Below are 17,591 nucleotides of genomic sequence, written 5' to 3' on the forward strand. Positions count from 1 at the left end.
GTAGGCAGCCGAGCGCGCGCGATATTGTCCGAACGCGATGAAAGTAGTGGCTTGGGGATACCAGTTTTCAAAAATTCTATCTTATATAGGGAAATTGAGGTACCTATTTATTTTTGATGTATAAAATTTATTGGTGATTCACAAAGCATGTCCTTAATTGAATACTTTATTTACATAATATTATGTTTTATCTCTAAGTATCTATGATTCAACGCTTACCGAGAAATACGCGTATGCAAATTAAAATTACAAGCTCAATTACATTACAGTTTAATGTTTAAAAATAAAGGTATAATTAATTAGAATAAAAGGCTTGAAATATCATTTCATGAAAAGCATAGAAATTTTATTTGTGCTAAGCGATTTTTAACAGACTATTTGGTATACATGGTGATGCTGATAGAAAAGTAATAAAGTTTTTGTTGTAAGATATTTTTAATGAAAAAACAACATCATAATTTATAATATCTTACAAGATAACAGCAAATAATGAATAATATCTACACGTACCTACCTAACCTAATTTCTGAACTAATAATTAAAATACAACTTAAAGTTTCGATTATAGTGTAATTTATCATTTTAATTACTATTATTTCACATTAATTACAATGATAAAGTGAAATTAATTAAAGATTCTTGTGGTAAATTAATACTTCGGCGGTTTGTTTGTTGTTAATTAAATAGTAATTGCAATATTATTTAGTAATTAAGCATCTAAATACTTCGCCATATTACGTATTAGTACTAAGTACTATTTTTTAAAGAAGAAACAGTTCTATGAAGTGATTCACGAATAAAACTGAATAAGATCTATTTCTATTTACTTAATGAATGAAAATAATTGTTATATGTATAAAGAAGGATCATCTGATATGTTCTTGTGGAAAATTAAAACAAAATATAAAAGAATAATCGAGAAATGTAGATAGAAGATTAAAAAGACATAATATTATAATGCTTTAATTTGTTATAAGTACGCTTCAACTTGAATAAGTCGATAATATTTTCTTGTCTCATAACTTCTGTATGCATACACAGTACACATGATATAAATAATACCTAGATTGTTCTTTTAAAATTACTTATAAGTTAAAATAATTCAGTACAAAATTGCAGTTCAAAATGAAACTCGCCGACCTGGCAACATCGCTTAACTTTTTTCCAAACGTCAGTCAGCCGGTAACGTTCACGGGTGGTACTTGTGTCGGTCGTCATCGCGCTCCCAAACTACTTTTACGTGACCGTTTGAAACCGGTTTTGAAAGTGCTCTGAGGTGTGGCAGTGCCGCGTTCAGCCGTAGAATACTGTTTTCAAAGTTCAAAATTAAACTTTGTGCAACAAAAAGTGCTTGTGACTCATTGCCGGGAACTCGTCATTATCAGGTACAATCTATTTCTTTGTTATCGTGTTGCATTTATCGAAATTTCTTCTGTTGTCTGTACCCACGCGATTCAGGTATATTGTGTTCTATTTTCAAACTCGATCCTTTTTCTTAAAAAAATGTATAACAGCCAGTGTTTCTAGCGTGTGTAATATTGTGTTAAAAACGTGGAAATAAAATTGTGAATGGTTAATTTAGATCGTTACGTGAATGGGATCCTTTCGAATATTTCAAACAGGTTTTAGCGGTATTTAACTAGACTGTGTGATGGTTGGATAATTTTTTGCTTTTAAATATGCGAATTATTGGTATTTTATAATACAGTAAACCGGTAATATTGAAATAACATTACGACATAGGTATAGCTTTTGCTTATGTGAATTAAAATAGTGCTTCTAGACTTTTCCGTGTACCTAACTACCGCCCTTTTTTCATTCAGGGTTTTTTGTCTTTTGATATCTGGGCTACAATCTACAAGATGGCTAAGTGTGGGTTGGTGGAATGTCGTTGAACTTTTGTCTTTTACATAGACTTGAGAGCTGTCTACAATAAGCCGGTTGTTTCAGAAATGTCTTGGGTCTTGATTTTATTTTTAAAGAAGTATTTTATAGGCCCATAGCCTTTTAGATAGGATAAAATGAGTCGATACATATCAAACTCCGGTAAGTCCATTCTAACAGAAATGTGGGAATCGAGGTATTTTTAATAACTTAAAAAAACAATATGTTTGCAGCTTTATAATTTATGACGGATATAATATAATACATTAGAACTATTTTTACGAAGAAAAAGAAATGTATTACTTGATGATTATGCCACAAAATTAGATTTAAATCTGGACATACAGGCGTTTGATAAATACCAGCAAGACTTACCGGGTTTTGAAAAACATCGTCTTGGACTTACAGGAATTTGAAAAATCTCTAATGGACTTACAGGGATTTGATAGAACTCAGTTTTGGGACGTACTGAGGTGGTGGAAATGGGTAGATAGTTTGTCGCGTTGTAAGTATAGGACACTAAAATAAAATATGTAAATTAAAAGATACAAATTATTATTATTATTAACCTTTATCATCCCACTGCTGGGCAAAGAGAGGGGTCAATAAATCAAAACGGTTGAAAAATCTCAGTACGGCCCTGGGCTTCATGGCTGGAAATAACTACTGTGCGTGTGCTGTGCGTCAGTTTCATTTATCTTTTAGCTGTTTTCTGAGCCTTGTCTGTTTTAGCTTTTGGTATTGTTTTTTTCCTTGCTTTGTCTAGAACCACCACCTCTATAGTAAAACTGTTTTCTTCCATCATTTATCAATTAAAACGATTTCTAAGCATTGGTCACACATGTTAGCTTCAACAAAATTGAGAGAAATGGCAGCCATTTTAGTGCCATACTGCGCTGTGATTGGTCGAAATGGACTTACCTGAGTTTGATAAACCACTGTCGATGGACATACCGGAGTTTGAAAAAAAATATTAACTTTAAACCTTATTTTAATAAAGATACGATTGACTTACCTAACTTTGAAAAGTACAGACTGGTTTAGTTTTACAATTCAAAATTGGCGCCATTGTTATCTCAATTTTGGCGGGGAGTGGACTTACCGGAGTTTGATATGTATCGACTCAAATATGAATGAGTGTCTTAGTTGTGCTTCTAAATATTTAACTTAGAATAACAGGGCTTCTACTTTAAAAATAGTTAGGAATAACTTGCATGAACTAAAAAACGCACGCAATTTTAGCAGTTTCTGCTAAACCGAGTGACAGACATACAAATTTATTCACTCAATGGAATGCCAATGCCAATATGACGAATATACGAAGTTCGTGCTTAGAATAATTATGATATGAGTCACTCCATTTGCGGTCATTTGCTTGTAATATTCTATTCATATTGAAATGATTAAAAGTAGATTAGTAAGGAAATTGACTAGCTGTGTCCCGTGGTTTCACCCGCGGAACAAACTACGTCACAAGAAAGGACGCAGTTAAAACTAGGTACCTACCTAGGTAGGTATATCGTGGCTTTATCTGTGGAAAAAAAAACTGTAGGCCATTGAGATAATATTACTACGTATGGAGGAGACACCACGAACAAAATCTGTGCGCGGCGCGCGCTGGCGCTTGTTTGCATTTTTTTGCTCTAAGTTTTAAAAATTATTATCTAGTTAGGTACTTACCGATGAAAAGTTATTCCTTTGCACTTTTCCGTATTATTTGTGCAATATCGTAACACACACGAAGGCATATTTGATGCGTTTCACTTTAAAACAAATAAAAAATGAGCGTGCAGTTAAGCCATATGGCTTATGGTGAGCGGAGCATAAGTGATGTAGGCGGTGTCGTCTCCATATGTATATCTCAATGCTGTGGGCATGCATTTCAAGACTTTTAACTAATAAGTTATTACTTATTACCAGAGGAAGTTAACTTTTTATTTTTAAAGTTGTAGCAAATAACTATTTAAGGTCTAAAAAAGAAGCAGTTGTTTAAATAATAGATAATAAAAAAAATTCAAATAAAAAATCGGCTTGATTTTTTTTTTATTTGACGAATTGAAAACTGTCTTGGATAAAACGTATCAAAGACGAATAAAATTAGATCTATCAAATATAATTACCGCACATTAAACTTCAAACGTGGCTAACCGGCAGTTAAATAAAACTCCGTTTTATAGGTACCTACCTATTCTCTTTGAAAATTACCTACTTCTAAGTTACGAATAGTATCTGTAAGTTAAAACACTTTTTACTGTGGTTAAAACATCGTTTCTATATAATATTATGTTTATATACCTAAGTCAGAAAAATAATTTAAATGTGCGTTTAGTGAATTTCAGTGGAATACAACTGTAAGCTCTAAAATGCTGAATAGATTGTGATGAAAATTGTTGAAGTTGACAGTTGTAAAAGTGAAGTCAATTATTTTTCTGTTTTACTCTGTGTTATTTAGATTATGTTTTATCTGTATATTTCATTCGTATATGTGTTTAGCTGTTTTAACGTAATAAGATCTTGAATAAGATATAAGCTTCTTGGTACTAAGTAATAATCAAACATGTCAAATTCACCTATGTACCTAGTACCTACGATACTTGCAGTATATTCTGTCAACATATAAGTAGGTATGTATTAAATCGTCTAAGATGTATCATGTATTACGTCGATAATGTAAATTAGAAACTTCATCATAATAGTTTCACCGCTTCACAACCCACAGACAGAATTGCAGATAAAAATATATAATCCCCACTAAAACCGCAATGCAGTTACAAAATAAATATTTAATATTTGCACAGTTTAAAAACTTTCCGCCGCTGTTGATGGCAATCTGTATTGTCATTTACATGTACGAATTTAATTTACTAGCTGTGCTCCGCGGTTCCACCCGCGTAGCTCCGCTCCTGTTGGTCTTAGCGTGATGATATATAGCCACCTTCCTCGATAAATGGGCTATCTAGCACCGAAAGAATTTTTCAAATCGGACCAGTAGTTCCTGAGATTAGCGCGTTCAAACAAACTCTTCAGCTTTATAATATTAGTATAGATGACGTTTTTTACTTAATTAAAAAAAAAAAAAAACGACTGCGATGAAGTAGAAAACATATTTTTTAGTTGATGTTTTATCATTTTATGCTTTATGGTTGTAGGTCAATGCTGATGTTGTTTTTTTGTGTTGAAAATGCTTCACTATAGAAAAATTTCTATATTAATATTATAAAAATAAAAAGACGAAAGATTGGATGTTATTTATTGATTTTAACTGTCACCGAACTGGTGGTAAATGGTAAAATTACGTTATGAGTTACTATAGTCGAGCCAATTTAATAGGCAACATTTGACGTCTATCAATTTTATCTTCGAAGAGAGGTAACCTGCTTAAAAACATCGATTTAAAGTGTATTAATCGATACGGATTTGAAACATTTGTCAATCGAATTTATTAATTTATGATGATTTTTATTCACAAGTAATCAATGCATTCGATTCTAGATGTCAGATTTCGATTTTTAGAGTAACGTCTCTAGTATTTAAAAAGAAAAAAGGTTTATTGACACAAAATTGTAGCGACGTCAGTTCTTCAATTCAGAAATTGATTATTATGTTTAGGATGGTTTATCAGTAAAATGAAATCTTAAAATTACTTGTATCGGTCATTATTATTATAAATATGTAATCGTAATTGAAATAAGTTAAGCAAATGTGCAGTTCTAACAAAACGAAATATCATGTTATTCTATGTCGTCGTTACTAGGTTACGTTGTTGAATTTTGTTGTCAAATGTTGCCTATTAAAATGGCTCTACTATAGCTCACGCCGTGGCTTCGCCTGCGTTTTGCGATGAAAACTATCCTATTTGTTAATCCACGTTACCTTCTATGTGTGTTCCAAATCTCATGAAAATCTGTTCAGTAGTATTTGCGTGAAAGAGTAACAAACATACACACATACACATCCATCCATCCTCACAAACGTGCGCATTTATAATATTAGTAGGATAGGATAGTAATAGGATGCTTTTATCAAAGATTGTTTATTTCGTCTATCAAACCTTTACCTTGAACAACCTGCCCTTACAATAGTTTTCATCAACAAAACGTCTGTTTTATTTCGTAGGGCAACATTTTTTGCCGCCAACAGGTAGAGAGCAGATGGCGATGAGGTACAGGTCGTTTTGGGCCTTTTTTTGTTTAAAAAAACGTAATCTTGAATGTCCATGTTCGTTCGATTGGTCTATGAGATTCTTGTTTTTTTAATTTGTCTATAGTTTTTTTAGAAATTAAAGGCTTCAACGGATTTTGAGCGCAATTTATTCATTATGTTATTTAACAACGTTTCGAAAATTTTACAGAGAGCGTGGTTAATACAGATAGACTGAAAATCGGTTAAATATTGTCTAAATACATAATATAATAATGCTCAAGTAAAATCAAACACAAGAAAATACTATTTTTATTAGAAACTAGCTTTCCGCCCGCGGCTTCGCCCGCTTTTTGAAAGAAAAACCCGCATAGTTCCCGTTCCCGTGGGATTTCCGGGATAAAACCTATCCTATGTAATCCAAGTTACCCTCTATATGTGTGCTAAATTTCATTGTAATCGGTTCAGTAGTATTTGCGTGAAAGAGTAACAAAACACACACACACACACACACATCCTCACAAACTTTCGCATTTATAATATTAGTAGGATATCACAACTAAATCGTTTGAAAGTACTACTAAGTAGGATGTAAAGTAATGTCTACATAAAAACTAGTACAGAAAACTATGTCAGTTTTAGTAGTCTTTAAACTAAAATGTTTTGTGTATTCATGTGTTTCTATTCGTGCAAAAACCAGTTTCTATTATGTTTCTATTTTGAAATGTAAAACTAGGCTGTACAGAGGTTAGGAATGCTTTTGGTTTATAAAACTAAAAAATATCTACACTCATGCAATCATTGTATTGTCACAGATCCTTGATAAGTATACAAAATTTGCATTTAAAATCTGTCCGTTTTTAAGTCAAAATCGTGTCCAAAGGAGTCGGTTACATACAAACATACAGGTGAAGCTAATATATATAAGTCGTTTATAAAAAAATAATGACGTTTTTATGGCGGGAATGCAGATAAAAAAAGCTTTGAGGAATTCAAAAATGGAACAATCATACAATCTAATGGTTCAACAGTGGTACATTTGAAGAGAAAGTTTTCTAATAATTGTTGTTTCAGAACTGGTTGTGACTTGTGAGCATACAGACTACAGTAAAAACTAGAGTATGATTCGTTTGTCTATAGTCTATGTCATAATACGCGGGAATTATAAAGGCACGTTCTCATTTTGAATTTTTAGCGAAAATGAAATAATTCTGTTAGATTTTGCCTATGCTTACTAATAAGTAAAAAGGTAGGTAGTAGGTAATTGTAGTTCATTATATAATTTAGTCTTTTTTTATTTTGATATTTATTTAAAAGGGTTTTGTCAATGATAGACCATATCCCCTATAAAACATAATATAACATAGTACGTATAACACTACCTATGCCTTACATAACTGTGTAAAATAATTAATAAACTGTTAACTAACATATATAAATTAAGTAACTTCTTTAAAATATTCTTGTTATATTAAAAGAAAAATAAATTAAAAAGTTATTAGGTATATACAATTATTCATTAAATTATAAATTGCGTGCATGCAAATGAAAGGAAAGCCGTGTTCCTAATTCCGTGTAAGTTATAAAAATAAATGTTGTTTGTGATTAAATCGAGGTCTACTAATATTATAAAGCCGAAGAGTTTGTTTGTTTGTTTGAACGCCCTAATCTCGGGAACTACTGGTCCGATTTTAAAAATTCTTTTGGTGTTACATAGTCCATTTATCGAGGAAGGCTATAGGCTATATTATATCATCACGCTAAGACCAACAGGAGCGGAACAATGCGGGTGAAACCGCGGGGAACAGCTAGTATAATATATTAATTATTGTAACTTTGAATGTAAGTAAATATAAAATTAAACTTTTAGTAACTAACGCTAGCCGAGAAACGACGAAAAAGAATTCTTCGAATCCCGGCTTGTGATCGAAGTTTTTCGATGCCTTAAAAATTCTTCTCTAAACTAAAGTACATAAATAACACGTTACATAGCAAAGAAAGTTACTTCTATAACATGTTATAAGTCTTGTATTTAATTTCTACGTAATACCTATTGATAAACAAAGTGCATTGTGTGTGATTCACACGGGTGCAAAAAGGCGGGAAAGTATGAAAGTTGGCTTATGTAATAATAATACCATGTACTGCCAAAGATAATGAAATAATTATGTATTTAGTACCTACTACAAATAAATGCGAGCACAGTGCACACGTGTCAGAAGTGAAACTTCTTTGGCAATTCAAAGATATCAAAATCGTTGCAAGTAACATGACGTGACGGTATTAATAGTTAATTAGTTAGTATGGTATACGCGACCTCGAAATTTTACTCTCAACGTGCCTAAAGAAGTTTCACTTCTGACACGTGTGCTCGGCACACACGCTCTTTCGCATTTATAATATAAGTAGTAGGTACTAAATACATAGGTAAAACATTTTATTAATAACACTTTCTAAAATATAATAAACTTAAAATCAATTAGGGTATCAAGACTTCTATTGAAACATCTGTCAAATATAATTTGGTAGGGCTGTAAGTACTGTACTGTATTTGATGTAATTTTCACATAATTGAAAGCACGGAATTGGCTTATCGTGAAAGCTCCGGGTTAGACAAATGAAGTGAAGCCGGGAAGTAATTAGTGATGTAGTTACAAGATAGGGTTGTCGATGTCGATAGATTTAAGTTGTATATTTTTTTTTATAAAATAACCTTTAAAAATGCCATGAAAATTTAATACATAATTTTTTTTAATCGTTATGAATGACATGAAAAAATAAGTAGGTACTATATGGGCAAATAAAATTTCTACGGGTTGTGCAAATAATTTTCTTTTGTTTCTTTCTTATTGATTTCTACAATCTACTAATATATATTGAACAAGTTTTCAATACTTAATGTATTTATTTGAATTATAAACTGTCTAGGTATAAGAAAAATACATGCTTTTACATAGAACTTACTATGATATTAATTCAATGAATTATTATTCAAGAAGTGAAAACACTTACTCAAGTAATGTAATATTCTTTAATTTCTTAATAAATAAACAATTAAACTTCTCTGTGACAACCCTAAGCGGACGTCTAGATAAATGATGGCTAAGAAATTACTTAGTTCACTTTAATTATGTATTTCTTTACAGAGTTCTCAAATATATAACTTCGCTTGAATTTAAGGGTAATTAGTAATTACTTTTTTAATTATTCGTGGTTTTAATTAATTTCGTGTTATATTTACTTGAAAACTTGGAAATAAGCGAAAATTATGTAGGGTTGACAACACTTTAAATATTATTTTTGTAATGCCATATTGACATTATTTCCATCATAACCTCTAAATGTGTTATAATAGCTAAAAATGTTTCTCCTCTTTATAATAGTAGGAATTTTGTATCTTACAGTAATTCTTTTATAATTAAAGTAAAAATAACAAATTTCCCTTTAATCCAACATCTGAATGGAATTCCCTTTTCCCGTAAGAATAAAGGGAATTTCTTTGATATCCTCACACAAATTCACTTTAATTAAATCCGTTTAAAAATTCTTCATAAAGAAAGCTTGTGGTTTTACTAACTGTTAATTGCATTGTTCATTGTATCGTAAGAATTTAGACGCTAGAGTTAAGAAGCTAGAGTCGGTATGTAAATTGTGTTAATACAATAGATAATATCAGTACATAGTATAAAACAAAGTCGCTTTATCTGTCCATATGTCATTATGTATGCTTAAATCTTTATAACTATGCCGTTGTTCAGATAGAGTGACTTAAGAGGAGGCGATTGAAGGTACAGTGGGTTAAGCCGCGCGCAAAAAGCTAGTCTATACTAATATAAAACTGAAGAGTTTGTTTGAACGCGCCAATCTCAGAAACCAAGGATCCGATTTGAAAAATTATTTCACTGTTAGATAGCCCATTTATCGAGGAAGGCTATAGGCTATATATCTTCACGCTAAGACCAATAGGAGCGGAGCAATGCGGGTAAAACTGCGGGGTACAACTAGTATACAGGTACTAGTACTTTGTAAAAGTATTACTAGGATACACTTATCAATTGAGGTTATAAAATATCTCAGACCTAAAGTACACAACAAAATTACATAAAATTCGGTCAAGCCGTTTCGGACAATATTAGTTACAAATACTGTGAGAATTGTATTGTGTAATTTTATGTTTGCTTTGTTTGATTATGAAATATCATGTGTTGTTTTGGATGAGCCTTTGAAAGGTGGTGATCAAAATTATTTGTTGTTATTTAAAAAGTTCAGTTAATTCTAGCTAAATATGAAATAGTGAATAATAAAAACACACATGTAAAAAACTACATTTTGACTTTTGCATATTACATTTCTGTTTTAATTTTATCAATACTGAAGATTTGAAAATAATTTAGTGATAACATTTGACTTCATTATGATGAATCATAATTAAACATTTTGCGAATACTGACAGCCCTGTCACTGACAGACAGAACCAGCAATAGGGCTGTCACAATTTAGACGAAACCCTAAAAGAATACAAAAAAGTACCTTTTCTCTTCCTTGCCTTAATAAATGAAAAATTAACCTTACCTTTGTATTAACCTAGCTTAGGAACGCTATAAAGGCCAAAGTTTTGGTCTTATTGACGATAAATCTACGGAAAAGGGTGGATTACGTTTATTTGACAGTTTAGTGGTTGTGGGTTCGCTGTTAGCACCACTTTTTATGTTGTTTTTGTTAATAATATCTTAAATATATATAAATCTCGTGTCACAATGTTTGTCCTCAGTGGACTCCTAAACCACTTAACCGATTATAATAAAATTCATACACCATGTGCAGTTCGATCCAACTTGAGAGATAGGATAGTTTAAATCTCAAATCGTTTTAGAGAAAGCGGGCGAAGCCGCGGGCGGAACGCTAGTAATATATCTAATAAATTTAAGTTATATAAAAGTATTAAAATGCTTAAATTGATTTTTTTTGAAACGATAAAGAGAAATTATCAGTTACAAATACTTGTAAAGGTTTAATTAATCGAAAGGAAATTAAAATGAAAATGTGTGTTGTGTGTAAAAAAAGGGATATGTATAGGTATAATTATATTAGTGTGATAATAAGCATTAAGCAAGCATGTAGGTCTGAATTAGTATCTCGAACTACATTTGCAATTCAGCAATCCACCTATCTATAAATCAAAATCCATCAAAATCTATTTAGCAATTTAGACGTGATAACGCAACAGACAGACTTGCAATTGCAAGTGTATTCTTATCATTTTGGCAAAAGACATTGAAACAAAATGTAAAAACCTTTAATTATCGAGTTTCCGCTCAACTAAGCGATTAAAAAACAAATTTATATTTAAATTACAAGAAATAAAAACGTTTATCAATATTAGTATCAGAAACGTGTTTTTGAGAAAATGATGAAATAAGTTTTTGAGTCACAAGGTTTTAATATCACTACATAGTATAAAACAAAGTCGCTTTCTCTGTCCCTATGTCCCTTTGTGTAATTAAATCTAAACTACGCAACGGATTTTGATGCGTGATATTGAACGATTTTTTTATAGATAGAGTGATTCAAGAGGAAGGTTTTAGTATATAATTTATTAGGTTTAGGCAAAGCGGGCGAAGCCGTGGGCGGTAAGCTAGTATAATAATAAAAGAAAAATATACTTATACTGTATACAATATGTATATAATATATGAATATTGTATTGTATCAGTATTTTTATTAGAAAAATAATTATAGGAATAAATTCGTCTGAATACGTAATTTAACATACTGAAGTTTTTACAAAAGGGCCTATTATATGGAATATCGTGGAAAAAATACTTTATCAAGGAAAAGTGAAAAAGATATTATATTGAATATCGCGAAAATATTATAGTCAAGATCATTAGCACACGTGTTTTTATACTAATGGAGTTTCTTGCCGGTTCTTCTCCATAGATACTGCTTTCCGAATCGGTGGTAAATGTTAAAAATATGTAATGACGATTCAAAAGTGCTTTTAGAAGAAGTCTTATTGAATAAATAAATGTTCGAGTTTGTATGAATTCTATAAAACCAGATCTAAGGGACTATGAATATCCAACAACCATACCTACAATTCAGATGTCAACTTTAACTGGTTTATGCCTTTTTCTATGGAAAAACACCAAAGCGGACAAAATACTAGGTTTCATTTTTATATCATCAAGGAAATAAAAAATATGCTACCGTTATTTATTAACAAAAACTAATAATTACAAAGATACCGCTACAATTTTTGTAAAGTCACGTACATCGTTCATAAATTATTTATCTGTGAAGGTCGCCATGACAGTTCGCGTAGCCATTTTGATTTCGCGCGCTAACGGTAAGAGGTCTATAACCCCAGTCGGCCGTTTATTTTAAACGATTTTAAATATCGTTTTGTGAAATAATAGAAATGAGGTTTTGTGATAGGAAACTCTTTGGTGTGGAAAGGAAAAATGTTCTTGGAATTGTTTTAATTTTGTTTCTCGGGAAAAATTGTATTGGTTTTGTTTAACAGGTAAAATGAAGGAAATTGTTTCGACTGTAGATAATTATAAGGCCAATGTCAAATTAGTAATTGTTAATTATTGGTAGTTTGTGTTATTTTGTTGGTTGAAAGTTGAAACTAATTATGTGACTACGACTTGAAAGTTATGACCTAGGGAGCTAGGGACTTGGTGATAGTAAATTGATGAGATAATCTGTCTTCCCGTGACCACGCTCGCTGTAAAGTCTTCGAAACGTCGGGAAAATAATATAATGAATAAATCGCGTTTAAAATCCGTTAAAAAGTCTTTAATTTCTAAATGTATAATACTCGCGTAAAATCAAACACAAGAGATAATCAATTATTTTACACTACCTTGCCTTGTTGTCCGCCCCGGCTTCGTCCGTTGCACTCACCCACCTTGAAAGATGAAAATGGTTCCTGAGAGAAGCACGTTCGAACAAACAAACTTATTTACACATTATCAGTATAGAATTGCTGCCTGCCATTTACGATGTAAAATCTTATATAATCTCAATTTTAATAATTTACACTTACAATATAGTCCTTTCAATCGGCGGCTATAGTCACGTATAAAATTAAACTATTTTTTGTAAATTGTAATTATTACTTCCAATAAAGTTATTAAGCATAATTGATGACTTACGTACGTCTGTAGGTACGTCGATGTGTTCATGTGACAAAAATCTCACTATTATATGCAAATGTGTGTGTTTTGCAAATATGTCACGGACAGATGTTTATATGTTTATGTATACGAAAGTTATATGCATTTTGTTGGTATAGTAACCAAATGGCTTGGCTTTGTCTACACTAATATTATAAAGAGGAAAACTTTGTTTGTTTGATTGTAATGAATAGGCTCATAAACTACTGGACCGATTTTAAAAATTCTTTCACCATTCGAAAGCTACATTATCCACGAGTAATATAGGATAGGTTTTATCCCGGAAATTCCACGGGAACGGGAACTATGCGAGTTTTTCTTTGAAACCGCGGGCGGAGCCGCCGGCGGAAAGCTAGTTTTATATAATTATATAGTCATAATAAGCTGCCCCGGCAGACATTGTTCTGCCATATTGCCCCTTTATCGTGTTTTCTCTATAAGACATAATTAGTCGAATTGGTCGAGCCGTTCTCGAGTTTTACGCTTAGCAACATATTAGGCGATTCATATGAATTCTACACATACCCGTGGCCCTGATTTCCCCACTAAAAAAAACAAAAAAAGGCGATTCATTTCATTATTATTATAATATAATAGAAAATGTTGGGTTTGTTTAGATAATGAAATAAACCAGTTGTTAGTATAAAAGTTGAATTATAATCATGTTTTAAAATGATGATTCCTTGTATAAGATTGTAAAGAAATTAAACATCGTCTTATTTATTTTATTTTGCATCAAAAACATTCCATTCTATCATGTATTTCAAGTTTTTTTTAGTTTGTTTTTAATATTAATGTGTAGTATGTATTTGATAGAAGTATTCGTAAACTATCAAAGAATCTACACTACAATGGAGGAAACCATTTTAAAATTCGTCGCGCAGTTTACAAAAAAAGGCTATGAGTAAGTTTCTATTGTTTAATTTTCACAGTTACATTTAATCGATTTGATAATTTATTCAAAAGTAAAAAGCTACATATGAGGCTATATTTTATTTTATCTCGAGTGGATCCAGGGCAAACGGCTAGTGCCTTAATTATTGAATTTATACTAAGCTGAACAGTTTGTTTGCTAGATCGCGCTAATCTCTGGAAACTCGGATCCGATTTGAAAAATTATTTCACTGTTATATAGTCCATTTATCGACGTAGGCTGTTATCGGCTATAGGTTGTTATATATATTATATAATATGTTGTGATAACATATCACGCTAAGAACAATAATAGCGGAGCAATGCGGGTAAAACCGCGGGGCACAGCTAGTGTTTATATATTTCAATATATTTATTTTAAACTGCGGGTAAATAATTATAAAACTAATTATAAGTACATATTACATGACCTTTACTTTTCTTTTCTTTTCCGCTCTGTTTTTTATGACGTCACCGCTTACGTAAATAGCTGTTTTAAAAAAGGTGAAACTTATTGAAATGAAAAAATTAGCTTTACATAAGAAACCTCGGACCTTATTTCATAGATACAGGAGAGAAAAGCTCATAGTAAATTTCAAGAGAGAGAAAATCGTGGAATTACCATGGAAAGAGCTGTTCAACCTATCTACTATATTACTAATATTCAACCAATTAAAAACTGACAGTAGAATGAGACAGATAGTGTAATTGTCTCTTTCTAACGAAATTTTTAAGACATTTATGCCCGTTTTCACCAACAACCCGTAAAATTTAAGTGTCACCTAAGTCAATTTAGGGGATACCTAACGTAAAATTTGCTTTCACCTACAGATAAGTGTCACCTAAATCGTTAGGTTTGGTAGTGATTTGAAGGGTCCCTTAAATTAAGGAACCCTTACTTAGGAGACTGTTTAGGGGTTATTGGTGAAATCGGGCATTAAAACTCTAACATCGATGTATGTTAAAGTATGTAACTGTACTGAATGGAAGCGTGTAATCTGCAGTCACGAATGGAAAGTGAAGGTGGGCCTGACCTCAAAAGTGATGGGTTGGATTGCCATTTATATTGCTGCTTTGTGGCATGCGGCTTTGCGTGGCATTTGGGTACCTTAGATATATATAAACTGACGTAGTAGCGGTATATGCGAACTAATATAGCAAGCCGTTCCGATACATTTAAAACCGACCAAACGCAACGCGGCTAATTTAGCTGACTTCAGACAGAACGTTTTTACGCGAATGCCGCTTCTACTTATCATTTTAAAATTTATATCACTAGTAGGAATAATGTACCTTACTATTATTTCGCTATTCAGAATTGAATATCGCCTTCGCTCCGCTATAGTCTGAGAGACCACCCACAAATGTGTTAACTGAGCGATTCCACATCAAATATCAATCATTGAATGTTCGCCTTCGCTATAGTCCGAGAGACCACCCACAAATGTCTTAATTCCACGCAACACTTGTTACTTGGATGTGACGCAACACAGTAACGGTCTGCCAAATAACTGGGTCGGAACAGAAAAATATAATTATCTCGCAAATGCGACTTATAATTATGTTTTGAGAGCATATTGTGAGAATCGTGTCTGCGTTGTATTGTTTGGTTTTTATATTTGTTACTGGGTTAGAGGTTATTTCGTGTTATGATTTGGATTATCAATGGTGGTGGGCTGGGTCAATTTGTATATAATTAACGGGAAAATGGAAAAATGGAAAAAAAACACACTAACGAAAAGCTAGTGGGCGTGCGCTAGCCTGCGTAGTCAAAGGAAAACCGTTCCTGTGGGATTTACGGGATAAAACTATCCTGTGTGTTAATCTAATATACCCTTTATGTGTGCCAAAATTGATAATATCGGTTCAGCAGTTTTTGCGTGAAGTAGTAACTACAATCGAGAATAATGAAACTTTCAATACAAATAATTTTTAATTTTTTTAAAGTTGCGAAAAGAAACAAACTTATAAACCAACCTTACTTCTTTTATATATTTGCATTAACTACAAATTCGACCAAAAAGTTAATCCAAGGCCTAACTAAACAACATTATAAGATCAATAGAGTACAGAATGCAGTTGTATTTCTTTGTGCAATAGATCTGCACAGTTCGCTAATTTCAATGGATAGCCACCAGGGCCGAATGACCAAGGGCATTATTAATTAAACCTTTTTACTTAATTTACCTAACATAAAAATTTCACGCATCATAAAGTATTGCTATCATTAAATACAATGTTATCTTGTGTTTGATTTTACGCGAGTATTATACATTAAGAAATAAAAAGAGCGTGTGCACACGTGTCAGAAGTGAAACTTCTTTAGCAAGATTGAAAGATATCAAACTCGTCATCTTGACGTGACGGTATTGCCATGCCATGACGCGACCCTGAAATTTTATTAAAGAAGTTTCACTTAAAAACTAATGGATTTTAAACTTGACCACGTTCGCTGCAAAGTGCAAAGTGTGCGAAACGTCAATAATGTTTTAAAACTTTTCACTTAATAAGTTTTATCACTACTCCCGTACCACATGTAACTCAAACATACCACAGTATATAATATTTCAACCCGGACGTTCTTGTAGTAAATTAATAAGACGCAATATGGTAAAGATGGTTGAGTGGCCTCAATACGTTCTTTTTGTTCCATCATGGCATAGGCGGGGAGCTGGTTGTGTTTATTTATTTAACTTCATATACGTGATGATTAATTATGTTGACTTTAATATGTTTTAAAAATGAGATGACGAATGCTCCTAATTATAATGAAAGGTATGTGTTAAGTTGGAGATTATTTAAAAGAATTAAAAGAAACTTCTGCTTGTGAACATCACAATTTTTAAATCAAGTTGAACGATAAAAAAATTGTCAACTAATCACAAAATACAGCCTTGTTGATAGAACAATCGCTGATTGACGAGCATAAAATAGAAGTAGGCGAACTCCCGGAAGATAACTTACTTTTTTCTTTATGCTATGCTATAAGGCATAGTCTTGGTGATAAACAAGTTACTGCCAGGGCCCTTAAATCGCACTGTTCGATGAAGATGATGACGATTTTGAAATAATGTCACGTAAAATGATGATGTAAATTGTAAATAATAACGTAAAAAAATTAAAACGAATACATTTTTGACACATAGCCCTGGTTATAAACAAGTTTTTATCTACTTCTCTTCATCTAACCCTCATTGATGATGATAATGATTTTATTGATGATGATGATGATGAATTAGTACATCACATACACGCGTTTTCTAACACGTTTTAAATATCGCCGTTACATGGGAAAGTATAAACATCAGTTCTGGTTTTTAGCCTATAAAGATATTTAGATGCGGTTATTATTGCATTTGCTACGGTTGGGTTTAAGTATTGATTTGTAGAAAAGGAAATTTTTGTATGATTACGTTTGTTAAATTGTTGTGTGGGATTTGTTTGTTTGTCATACTTGTTACTTTGGAATTG

At 32.0% G+C, this 17,591-nt stretch overlaps 1 protein-coding gene across 4 annotated transcripts in view; it reads left to right on the forward strand.

Annotated features, from left to right (window-relative positions):
• Nucleotides 1-1,162: 1,162 nt before the first annotated feature.
• The window catches only part of LOC123704466 (fasciclin-3), a 94,247-nt gene continuing 77,818 nt past the window's right edge, over nucleotides 1,163-17,591 (forward strand). For all 4 annotated transcript variants that reach the window (XM_045652859.1, XM_045652860.1, XM_045652861.1 and 1 more), the window contains exon 1: nucleotides 1,163-1,385. The gene's annotated coding sequence lies outside the window, so the exon portion shown is untranslated. The remainder of the gene's footprint in view (nucleotides 1,386-17,591) is intronic.

Source organism: Colias croceus, chromosome 29 (assembly GCF_905220415.1).
Source record: "Colias croceus chromosome 29, ilColCroc2.1".
Classification (NCBI taxonomy): Eukaryota; Metazoa; Arthropoda; class Insecta; order Lepidoptera; family Pieridae; genus Colias; species Colias croceus.